We start from the raw sequence: 12,950 nt of genomic DNA, 5'->3' as shown, positions 1-12,950 counted from the left end.
GAATAAGCCGTTACGTTTTCACACGGGCGATAATGCCTTGATAATTCTCTACGTTTTATATTAAAAGATTATTTTAGAAAAGAGAGAATTGTCGGGGTGTTACAACTAATCTTTGGCACTGTTGCTTAGACCATATCAACAAGTTAACGTTCATAACTCATAAGCTCTATTTTGATGGACTTTTTGAAAGTTGATTGATTTCTAGATCATTCAAGACAAGCTAGTCTTACTTGTTGAAAGTAACAAAAAAAATATGAACTATTGTTAGAACGCCTAGACAATTGAGTTCACAAGCTAAAGAAAGATTTTATGACTTTATTATTTCACATGAACTTGAGTGAATATAGGTTTATTTACTCAAATGTGATATAAGTTTGAATCTGTTTGGCTAGTTCAAAGATTCAGAAGTATAAAATCCACTTGGCAAGAAATCATAAAGATCTAGGTTAGATCACGTTGTTGATTACTTTGCCAAGAATGATCATCAATGATTGTGTGTTGTAATTTCACGAACTAGTTCCATAAGATATGGCATATCTAAGTTGGAATAATCGAAGTCAATTAGTACTTGATTCGATTAATGATGAATCATAAAGACTTTTCCTATAATTTCTAAAACAAAATGCTCAACTACCACCAAACTAAACCAAATTCGTCAAAGCTATTGAAAAGAAATTTCAGAATAACTTTTCGTAAAATATATCTAGAGAGTTGCAAAACTCAGTGGGAGCTTAGTGTTTGTCATTCGATAAACTAAGGCCCAAGTATAGATATATGTTTCATTGTGATTTATTCAAATGAGGCACAAGGGTATTGTTTCTACCACGAATTTTGAGAACATAATGTTTGTTTGCTCGAAATAATGTCCTTTTGGAGATTCGTTTCCAAAATGACAAGTGGGAGAAAATAAACCTCGAAAGTCTTCGAGGCGAACAACAAACATAAACGGACATTCCGGAGGCTTTTCGAAGTGCTTCAGAAAATCCGAACTTATTCTTTAAGGACTTTAGAAATGGCTTTAAAGAATAGACATCTCTTAGAAGACTTTACAAGTGCTTCAAGGAGAACAGAATATTCAAAGGACTTTCAAGTGTCTGTTGATATTCTATTGTTTGATGTTCTATACCCAAGTAGGCATGGAGTTCAAGTCACTGAAACTATGAGATTCTTCTATTAGATAGTAAAGAAACATAGAGTTCGGGTCAATGAAACTATGAAATTCTTCTATTAGATAGTGAAGAAACCTACAACTTGCAGTCAAACTATTGTCATTAATGAGTTTGTGACTTGCAAGAAAGCCATGACGAAATATAGATTCCCTAAAATGGTTAGAGGACATATATAGACTCAAATGTTTTAAATGGTTAGAGGCCATAAAACATACTCAATGTTTTGATGACAAAATTGAAATTTTGTTGATTTGCAAGAATAGTTTCACACCTATTGGTTGCAAGTTTGTTTTAAGGATGAAAACCATCAAACATGGAATTGTGTTCACACTCAAAGCTAGATCAGTTGCTAAAGGTTACAAGCAAATTCACGGCGTGGATTGTGTTGAAACCTCATGCATAATCGTAATGCTCAAGTCTATAAATCAAGCAATGATTGCATATTGGTACATATGGCAATTGGATGACAAAACAATTCCTCAATAAAATGTTAGAATAAACTATGTACATGGTATGTCATAGAATTTGTGGATCCAAATAAATGCTTGAAAAGGAAAGCTAGCTTATGAAATCTAAGTACAGATTTAAGCAAGCAATTGGGAATTGGAATTATATTTTAATGAAGCTAATAAGTATTTTAGTTTCATAAAATATACATGATTCTTATAGATATATAAGAAGTTTAGTGGGAGTACGTAAAACTTAATTGGTCCTATGTGTATCACACACATATCTCTCTATTGTGAAATAACATTCAAATGCTAATGACTTAGATTTGAAATTATTTATCAATGACGGACCAAGGCGAAACTTAGTACATAATGGGTATTAAGATCTATTTTCAAAGATCTTATAATATTGTTTTGGATTAAGTAATGGCATTTACTAAATCAAACACGAAATACTCCATTGGAGATATTCGACCCATGTGAATAAATCTAAGTAAAAGATGTCTGAACTATGTATAAGCATTTACTAAGTAAAAAAATCAAAGGATCTAAATAAGATTCTTAACCTATATTATATGTCAAAGAATTTAGCTGGATTTAGTATCTACTGAAACTAGATAAGCTAAAGTTACATGAATAGAATTCAATTGGGAATTATTCTGCAAAAGAATTTATCATGTATGATATAATATGAGGATCGCCAAAAACGTATCGTGTGACTTTAGGCATGACGAACATACACCAATCTCTATTGATCTAAGTAAAGATCAACTAGATTGAGATCAAGAAAAACTTATGGTACTTGAAAACGTACATAAGATTAGTTCTTGACTCAAGGAAATAAAGATATGCTAAACTTTGATGCTACACGCATAAACACTGGCAAAGGATCAAGCAAGATCCCTTTGGAGTTAACTGTTAGGTTATGATACATATGATATTACATAAATCATGCGGAAACAACCATTGACCCAGGATTACATATTATTTACACATAATCATATAGCATAATTTAGATGCATACTCTTTGTTGCGTGCCCTCCCTAGCTGCGCCCGAACCGAGCAAGAACAAGTCTTTAGGACTCCAAGTGTCGTCCCTCCGTAGATAGTCCACAGCACGTCCGGATCCGCCTTAAGATTGACCAACTAGAATCGCCCTTAAGGTACTAGAATTTTCGGCACTTTTGAGCAAGATGTGTGGCTGAATTTTTCTCTCAAAAACTCACTTTGAATACTTTGAAAACTCGTTATAAATTGTGAACCCAGGCCACATATTTATAGGGTTATGGAAAGGGAATTGGAATCCTATTCAGATACAAATTAATTAAACCTAGAATCCTACAAGAACTCTAATTTAATTAATTTATCAAATAGAATTAGGAATTTAATCATTAACCGAACTCTGCACGTTTTAGGAAACGTGCACGAACACAAACACTTACACACGCACACACGGCAGCCACGATGGGCCGCCCATGCGTGCGTGCGAGCAGCAGCCCACGCAGCGAGGCCTGCGCGAGCTGCAAGCCCACGCAGCTCCCGCGCGCGCTGCGCGCGCTGTGCGCGCTGCCACGGCCTGCTGGGCCTGGCCTTGCGCTGGGCCTGGCGTGGCTGTTTGTGCGGCGCGCTTGGCTTGCTGGGCGATGGCCTGGCTTCGTGCTGGGCCCTCGTCCGGCAGGCCTCGTCCGATGCTTATTCGTACGATACGCTTCCGATTAAATTTCCGATTCCGGAATTCATTTCCGATACGAACAATATTTAACATTTCCGATTCCGGAATTAATTTCCGTTTCGAACAAATATTTAATATTTCCGTTTCCGGAATTATTTTCCGATTCCGGTAATATTTCCGATTCTGACAATATTTCCGTTTCCGGCAATATTTCCGATTCTGGTAATATTTCCATTTCCGATAATATTTTCCGATACGTACCATGTTTCTGTTTCCGGCAACATCTACGACTTGGATAATATTTATATTTCCGATACGATCCATATTTCCGTTTCCGGTAATATCATCGTTTCCGGAGTATTCATTTCTTGCCTGTGACGATCTCAGCTCCCACTGAAACCAAGATCCGTCGATTCCGAATATCCATAGATAGAGTATTTAATGCCATTAAATACTTGATCCGTTTACGTACTATTTGTGTGACCCTACGGGTTCAGTCAAGAGTAAGCTGTGGATTAATATCATTAATTCCACTTGAACTGAAGCGGCCTCTAGCTAGGCATTCAGCTCACTTGATCTCACTGAATTATTAACTTGTTAATTAATACTGAACCGCATTTATTAGACTTAACATAGAATGCATACTTGGACCAAGGTCATTATTTCCTTCAGTCTCCCACTTGTCCTTAGGGACAAGTGTGCATTTCCTAATTCCTTTGTCGCTCGATGCTTGCTCTTGAACATAAGGTAAGAGTTGTCATCCTTATTATGTCCAGAGGTGTTCCTCGGTTTCAGAGTTCAAATGATCAAATAAACAGATAATCATAGCCTATGATTCATCCGAGCACGGCCATGCATTTCACAGTTTCTAGCTCTCCGAGTGGCCTTGTACAACTTTTAAGCATCTCATCCCGATTTATGGGAGGACAATCCCAATCTTGCGATCTTGAGATTAGACTTCGTTTGATAGGTGATTACCTGAGCGTTGCCTTTATAGCCTCCTTTTACGGTGCGACGGTTGGTCAACGTCAAAGCAACCAGTTCTCAAACAAGTAATCTCAAATCACTCAGGTATTGAGGATTTAGTGTCTAATAATTTAATGAAATTTACTTATGACAGACTTTCGTCTCTTACAGTAAAGTTTCATAGGTCTTGTCCGATACTAGTCTTCCCAAAGTAAGTATCTATGCAAATGATTATAACATTGCCATGTCCACATAGTTCAAGAAACAGAACTACTAGTCATTTTGCATTCTAATCGTCTAACGTTTTCTATGCGTCCAATTTTATAGAAAACTCCGAATAGGGACCATTTTCAACCTTTGACTTTCAAGTTCACTTGATAGACATTTCTTAGTCACAGGACTGGTCCTGACAGTCTATCTTGAATATACCGTCAAATTTGAAGGGACTCATCATTTAATACTAAACCAAGATTAAATGGAATATGAAAATACATTTCATATATGATAAATGTTCAACCCCAATGTTTTATAACCATGGGCCTCAAACCCATCTTCTAAAACAATTCATGGAATTCAAAGCTATGCTTGATTTCCAGTGCGACAATGTGAGTGTTGCTTCTCACTTGTTGCATAGGTTTAGTTATCATTCTTTGCCAATCTTAATATCCTTTTTCATCGAATGTTCTTCGAGATATGATGAATAAGATCTTTTGAGTTTGTTTATTATGCGATCTAGTCTTTCTTACTTCGATGGTGGTTTTACTCATTTTGCAATGAAGAACCATCAAGTTAGCAGACGTTTTTCTTGCTTCAAGAGTGGTTCTACGCATTTTTCAATGAAGAACCATCAAGCCAGCAGATAGGTGATCTACCCAAGTTCAGTGAAGAACTTTAAACAACCCTGTTTTATTGCTTCTTAGGCAACAATCACTTTTACTTCAACTGTATAGGTTGCTAGTGATGCTTTGTTTGGATTTACCTATCCAAGCAGTTCATAGATATGTGGAAGACTCTCCAACTATATCTTAGAACATAGAAATTAATATTTTAATTTCCCACGCAACAACTCATGGTATCCAATCCATGTTGCCATTTCAAAACACGATGCTCTATAGCTCGTCCTTATCAATGGTTAACTCAAAAGGGTCTTGCTTGATCCTTTGCCAGTGTTTATGCGTGTAGCATCAATATTTAGCATATCTTTATTTCCTTGAATCAAGAACTATTCCTATGTACTTTTTCAAGTACCATAAGTATTCTTGATCTCAACCTAGTTGATCTTCACTTAGATCAATAGAGATTGGTATATGTTCGTCATGCCTAAAGTCATACGATACGTTTTTGGCGATCCTCATATTATATCATACATGATAAATTCTTTTTCAGAATAATTCCCAATTGAATTCTATTCATGTAATTTTAGCTCATTCAATTTCAGCAGATACTGAATCCAGCTAAATTCTTTGACATATAATATAGGTTTAAGAATCTCATTTAGACTCTTTGATGTTTAGACTCTTTGATGTTTAACTTAATAAAAGTTAAAGTTTTCAAGGAATTGTTCTTTATTCTATTTTGAGGATTCCATAATACCCCAACCTTTAGGTAACACGTCATGGATTAATTTTCCATTGGTTGCATACTCAGTGTGAATTGTGGATCAATTTAATTGCCACAATAATATTAAATGATTTGAGTACATAAAGGAAGTGAGGGCCAATCTAGACCCTCATGACCAATATGATTCAAAAGGTTATGCCCTATGTGCAGTGTGTGAATGTCTTTCGTGAATTATCGAGGATGATTATTTTTCAATGATTATTGCATCTTGTAGACGATCGTTGCACCTTCATAAACGATTGTCGTGCCTTCATAAATGATGTGTATTAATGTGAACATTGTTGGTTGAGGCGAACTTTATGGTCAATTCAAGTATTAAATTGTATGGGATAACGTATAGGTGATGTTTCAAACCTAAAGTAGAGTATACTAATTGCAGGTCGCGTTCTAGAATGGCCAACAATAATGACTTAGTTGTTGCTATTCGCCTCTTGGCGGAAAAGATGACCCCACCTTTTTAGAAAACCAGATTGGAGAGTTTGAGAAATTGTTTGGGGATTTGAATTGTCTTGAGAATATGAGAGTGGGTCAAGTTGTCATGTATTTGAAAGATGAAGCCGATTTACAGTGGAGAGAAATAGAGTTAGGCTTAGCGCTGCTGAAAGATTCAATTAGGATTCAATTGTTACTGCCTTAAGGGAAAGGTTTACCCTACCTTTTATGAGAAAGCAGAAAGTTTAGGAATTCATAAACATTAGTATGGGGAGCATGACCATCGATGAATACTATTGCAGATTTATAGCATGACCACCTTAGGATTAGGTGGGGAAACCTCTACATCTTTGGATTTTGTGTATGGGGGAGCTGCTCATATTTATGGGTTGCAGTCTAGAATGGACAAGAAAAATATTGTTGTTGGGGAGAAAAGAAAAGAGTTTAATGCTGGGGAAAACCAAGGAAATTTCAAGAGAAATATGAATGAAAATGGTAATGGGAGTGGTAACCAGGTAAAGTAGGGATTTAACCAGTCAGGAAATTAGGGTCGAAGCCTTTAGGGGCGTAGAACAACTAAGAGAACTTCCATAAGTCTGCTAATGAGAATAACAACCAGGATAAGGCTCCGGATAAACTATTCGTTACGAGTAGAAGTGAAGCTGAACGTTTTGCAGATGTAGTTTATGGTACTTTTCTATTAACTTCGTGCCAGTTAAAACATTGTTTGATTCAGGGGCAACTTGCTCTTTTATTTCGTGCTCTATTGTTAAAAGTTGAAGTTAGTAGATTTTGAGGCGATTGATTTACCTGTTAGTCTACCTACTGGTGTAACCATAAAGTGTACCAAGTTGTTTAAGAACTTGCCTTTGAAGACAAAAGATTGTGTTTTTCCTTCTGATTTGATAAAGTTTAGTCTGAGGGACCTAGATGTAATTTCGGGGATGGACTAGCTAAGTGTGTACAAGGCTAAGGTAGATTGTGAAGTTCAGAAAGTAAGTTTAAGGAACCTTATTGGAAAATTGACCTCATATAGATGTTTTGAAAAGTCCAAGAACCTTTACTTATTTCCGTAATGCAAGTGAGGAAATTGATGAATAGGGAGTACGAACTATTTTCTGTAGTGTGTCAGAGGTGATTAAAGAAGTTAGTGACAATCGAGGATGTTGCCATTGTGAGTGGATTCATTGATGTGTTTCCGAGTGAAATTACAAGTATGTTACCTGTTAGAGCTTTTGAGTTCACTATAGACTTAGATCCTGAAACGACACCTATATCCAAAGCACCTTATAGCATGACACCTCCTGAAATGAGCGAATTAAGACACAATTGCAAGAATTGTTTGTTAAGGAGAAAGATAAGAGTATGGAATCATGCATCGATTTTAGGGAGCTAAACACCATCAAGAACGAGTATCCTTTGCCTAGGATAGATGACATATTTGATCAATTGAATTGGGCGAGTGTGTTCTCAAAGTCTGATTTGTGTTGAAGTACCACCAATTGAGGATAGATGATAAGGGCCTAGACCTCATTAGGACTCGTTATTGTCATTATGGGTTTAGAGTAATGTCTTTTGGGTTAACCAATGCACCTGCCATAAATATGGAATTGATGAATGAGATTTCCCACGAATTCCGAATTAAGTTTGTTATTATATTACTGATGGTATCCTGATTTATTCAAAGAATGCAAAAAGAGCATAATGAAATCTTGAGGATTACTTTGGAGACGCTTAGAAAGAATCTAGTTTTTTTTTCTTAAATGAAGTATACAAATCTTGAAGTCATGTGTGTATAAGTGACACCAGTGGAAAAGTGAAGGGCTATATTGATCAAAAACTACGTTACGTAAGGGAGTAACATTAAGAGGTGATTCGAGTGGTCCAGGATCGTTAGAAATTTGTTGTCTTGAAAAGAGGGGAATATATGAATTGGTGAAATACTAGAATTGAAGCCCAAGAGTTATACATCCATGAAAGGCGTAATGAGGTTCAGTAGAAAAGGAAAGTGGAGCAGAAGGAGTGTCTGTAGATCCTGCTAAGGTTCAAGCTGTGAGTGAGTGACCTACTCCAAAGAACGTGTCTAATGTTTGAAGTTTCCTAGGCCTATTTGACTATTATAGGAGGTTTCCGAGAGACTTTTCGAAGATAGCAAGACCAATGACCAATCTGATGAAAAAGGAATCAAAGTTTGAGTGAAGGGAGAAATTTTTTTAAGGTTTCCAGATTGTAAAAGAACATTTGACCCCCACACTCGTTGTCACGTCAGTTGAAACCTTACGAGACTAATTAACCTACTCATGACCTAAAGCTAGCTGTTATTGTGTTATATGCGAATATTCGGAGGCATTACCTTTATAGGGCAACATGTAAGATCCTTACCGAGCACAAAAGTCTGAAATTTTGGCAATAAGGTCCAGTTGAAGCTTGGGGACAACATTGAAAATGATACTGCTTTCCACCCTGTAACCGATGGTCAGCTTGAGAGCACTAACCAAACCATGGGAGATAAGTTGAGAGCATGTACTATTGACTTTAAAGAGAAGTTGGGAGATCATTTAGATTTGATTGAATTGTCGTGCATCGATGGTTACCATGCGAGCATTACGATGTCACATGTTGAGGCATTGTGTGGAAAAAGTGTAGAAGTCCATTGCTGGAATGATTTGAGTGAAAATATTGTATTGGGGACATAATTCGATGAAGTGGAAGTATCAAAAGTTATTCCCTGAGATGAGTTACGAGGGCGTAACTCGTTTTCTTTAAGGGGGTAGAATGCGATAGAAATTCGCGCTTTTTACCTACTTTTATAGCAATTTCATGCATTTTATGCTAATTATTAGCAACTTATACATGTTGGTGCAAAGTAAATAAATTCTCCGCATAAGAAAAAGGTGTTCATGAGTAACACAAGCATCTTTGAGTTGGCAAAAGAGTGCACAAGAGTGGCACAAAGTACTTCTACAGTAAGAATAAGTTGAAAACTTTTGAAAAAATGTGTGAATTTTCGTGTCAAGTTTCGGGACGAAACTTCTTTTAAGAGGGGTAGATTGTAATCCCCCGTAATTTTATACATTTTATTAATATATTTTAACGTATAGTTATTTATATTTTAATAGAATTTACGAATTTTAATAATAAATATATAATTAACGTATATTTATTTAAGTTAATTACATTTTAAATTTTTAACGATTTATGAAATCAAAATAATTTTAGAACTTTACATTGAAACAATTCGTTTTACGAAAACACGTTCGATTGACTTTGGAAAACAATCCTAACCGTTTTGGATTCAAACAAACTTAATTTTAATCCTAGCCCAAATTGGTGAAGCCCAAGATAGATAAACCCATAAGTCTTTCCTCTCATCTCCTTCAACTTCACGTGGAAAAGGAAAAAAAAAACCCTCTAACCCACACCAAACAAGAAAAATCACGTATTGCTGTTTCACGTGAAATTTCTCAAACCTCCTCCTTGCTTCAGCTTCCCGGAACCTCTGCGCCGTCACCTTCGGCCGCCTAACCACCGTCGGCGTTCCTCCCTTCTCCGTCGTTCCGGTACTCCTTATCTCTTCTCCTCCTCTTATTCTTTCCTTATCTCTTTCGTTTCTTTTTCCCTCACTCGTTGGTTCTGTTGATTTGAACCGGTACCTACGCGCCGCTTGCAGCCGCGACCACCACCTCACGGCCTCCCTTGCCGCACCGCGCCGCCCAACTGTTGCAGCCTCCCTATTCTTCCTGTCACGCACGCAGTCGCAGCCCCTTGCTTGCACAACCACCTCGGCGTGACTACCTTCAACCACCACCATCAGCAAGCGTCGCCCAACCTCGGCGACCACCTGCACCGTCGTCGCGCAGCCCGCCGTCGGCCAGCTTCCCTCCTCTCTCCTTTGGTTAATTTCTAAATCCTTAAAACTAATTAATGCTTTAATTACGTTTTAATAATTTAATTTATGTGTCTTGAATTAAATTTATGATTTTTTTTATTAAGTTATACATTTTCAGATTATATATTTCGCTTGATTTATAATTAAATTTGCAGATTATATAATTGGTTTGAAACGAGAATTCGAATTATTTAAAGCACGAATTTTAAGGTTTTAATATTTTAAATTCATGTTAGGATGATTATAAGTTATTGAATTATTATTTTTATGATTTTAAACATGCTAATTATGTTTTGGAGTAGTTTGAAATTAGTTATATTGCCGGAAATTTAAAGTACGATGTTTGCAAAGAGTTTTCAACGAATTTCAATCACTAATTCAATAATTTTTATGCTAGGAAATCAAATATTCAAGTTTTGTTATTGAAAAAGAATTCTAAATATGTTTAGGATGTAGTTAGAATGTGTTATTATAGCTGTGAACGATTAGAAGTTGATTGGGAATCCTTGTTGGTTGTTTTTAGGCGGAGAATTCTTTGTAGGCGACTTTTGAATTATTAAAGTGGTCTTGCAGTTTGTTTACACAAGGTACGTACATACCTGTGTGCTTGGAATGTGTGCTAATTGTTGAAACCATGTTGAATTATTGATGAACTTGGTTATGTTAATGTTGTTGATGAACTTAGTCAGGTTGAAATTGCATGTTTGATACTGTTGGATGAACATATTAAACCTTTATTGCATTTTGAGGATTATAACATGTTAGTATGGAAGATTGATACAAACATGTTCGATTGGGAACACTAGATTATTTAGTATATAATTCAGATCAGTTAATTGTTGTTCCCTTTTTAGCTTTTCACTACTTTATGAGGGCGGAGGACCTTATTTAGTAAGTTGAAACCTTATACCCATATTCAGGGGTTGATCAGTATTAAAGAAAAGATTGGAGTTAATTGGAATGAGTCTTGTTTGATGCCTTTGTGATCACTTACTCAATTCCAAGATAAAAACAGTTATAAATAAATGTGAGTTGCATGCCTTATGTGATTGTTGAGTCATAACAGGGTGTCAATTTGTAAATCATGTAAAGTGAAACTGAGTAGCAATAGCTTTAGACTGTGCACGTCTAAAGTGACGGACAAACAGGAGTTGGGGTTCATGGTGGTAGCCCATGGCCTTTCATTCGGACCGGATTGATCACCGCGTCCTATTTTCAGTCAAACGTTCCTCGATATCGCAGGTCACTGAGGTTACGGAGTCGCGCCCGTACCTCGCCTAGCTAGAAAACTCGGTCCATTGCCTATTTCAATTAAAATAATATTATTGTTATCAAAGTCTAGTCCAGTCTAGCTTAGTCTAGTCAAGTGTGGTATTCAAATTAATATGTGTCGTTTGCCTTTACTTATATTTCATCAGCATCATGTTATGATTGTTCGTTTAATAGAATCATGTTAGGATTATTATTGATTTAGTATGTAGTACTCAGCTTTGCTGATTACGTGCTTTTGCTTGTGCATGTTGATCATGGCTATGCCTTATTGATCCTGTGATGACCCAATCTTTGGTGAGCAGTCTCTAAGGATCAATAAGCATTGCCCATCTGCAGGTTTGAAGATGTTGCATCATTGGGATCGGGAATAGAGAGCTTGTATTTAGTTTTGATTTGCTAAGTTGACTTGGGTTTGTTTAATTGGACTTTAAACTGGTCGTACTATTTATATTTCCTTATTTTTCGTTTATTGGTTTTTGGGATTAAACCTGTAATCGATTATTTATAAACCTAAAGTTAGTTTTATGTTTTCCGCTGCAAAATTCTGAATAAGCCGTTACGTTTTCACACGGGCGATAATGCCTTGATAATTCTCTACGTTTTATATTAAAAGATTATTTTAGAAAAGAGAGAATTGTCGGGGTGTTACAACTAATCTTTGGCACTGTTGCTTAGACCATATCAACAAGTTAACGTTCATAACTCATAAGCTCTATTTTGATGGACTTTTTGAAAGTTGATTGATTTCTAGATCATTCAAGACAAGCTAGTCTTACTTGTTGAAAGTAACAAAAAAAATATGAACTATTGTTAGAACGCCTAGACAATTGAGTTCACAAGCTAAAGAAAGATTTTATGACTTTATTATTTCACATGAACTTGAGTGAATATAGGTTTATTTACTCAAATGTGATATAAGTTTGAATCTGTTTGGCTAGTTCAAAGATTCAGAAGTATAAAATCCACTTGGCAAGAAATCATAAAGATCTAGGTTAGATCACGTTGTTGATTACTTTGCCAAGAATGATCATCAATGATTGTGTGTTGTAATTTCACGAACTAGTTCCATAAGATATGGCATATCTAAGTTGGAATAATCGAAGTCAATTAGTACTTGATTCGATTAATGATGAATCATAAAGACTTTTCCTATAATTTCTAAAACAAAATGCTCAACTACCACCAAACTAAACCAAATTCGTCAAAGCTATTGAAAAGAAATTTCAGAATAACTTTTCGTAAAATATATCTAGAGAGTTGCAAAACTCAGTGGGAGCTTAGTGTTTGTCATTCGATAAACTAAGGCCCAAGTATAGATATATGTTTCATTGTGATTTATTCAAATGAGGCACAAGGGTATTGTTTCTACCACGAATTTTGAGAACATAATGTTTGTTTGCTCGAAATAATGTCCTTTTGGAGATTCGTTTCCAAAATGACAAGTGGGAGAAAATAAACCTCGAAAGTCTTCGAGGCGAACA

The 12,950-nt window shown here is 36.1% G+C and overlaps 1 long non-coding RNA gene across 1 annotated transcript; it reads left to right on the top strand.

Annotated features, from left to right (window-relative positions):
* Window positions 1–9,604: 9,604 nt before the first annotated feature.
* LOC130459326 (uncharacterized) lies at window positions 9,605–12,015 on the top strand. The gene is made up of 4 exons (XR_008918669.1): window positions 9,605–9,868; window positions 9,979–10,203; window positions 10,721–10,784; window positions 11,772–12,015. It is a non-coding gene; the product is annotated as an uncharacterized lncRNA (long non-coding RNA).
* The last annotated feature ends 935 nt before the right edge of the window (window positions 12,016–12,950 follow it).

This window comes from Spinacia oleracea, chromosome 4, assembly GCF_020520425.1.
Source record: "Spinacia oleracea cultivar Varoflay chromosome 4, BTI_SOV_V1, whole genome shotgun sequence".
Lineage (NCBI taxonomy): Eukaryota > Viridiplantae > Streptophyta > Magnoliopsida > Caryophyllales > Amaranthaceae > Spinacia > Spinacia oleracea.
The sequence above is the reverse complement of the archived record's forward strand: the minus strand, read 5'-3'. Positions and strand labels throughout refer to the sequence as shown.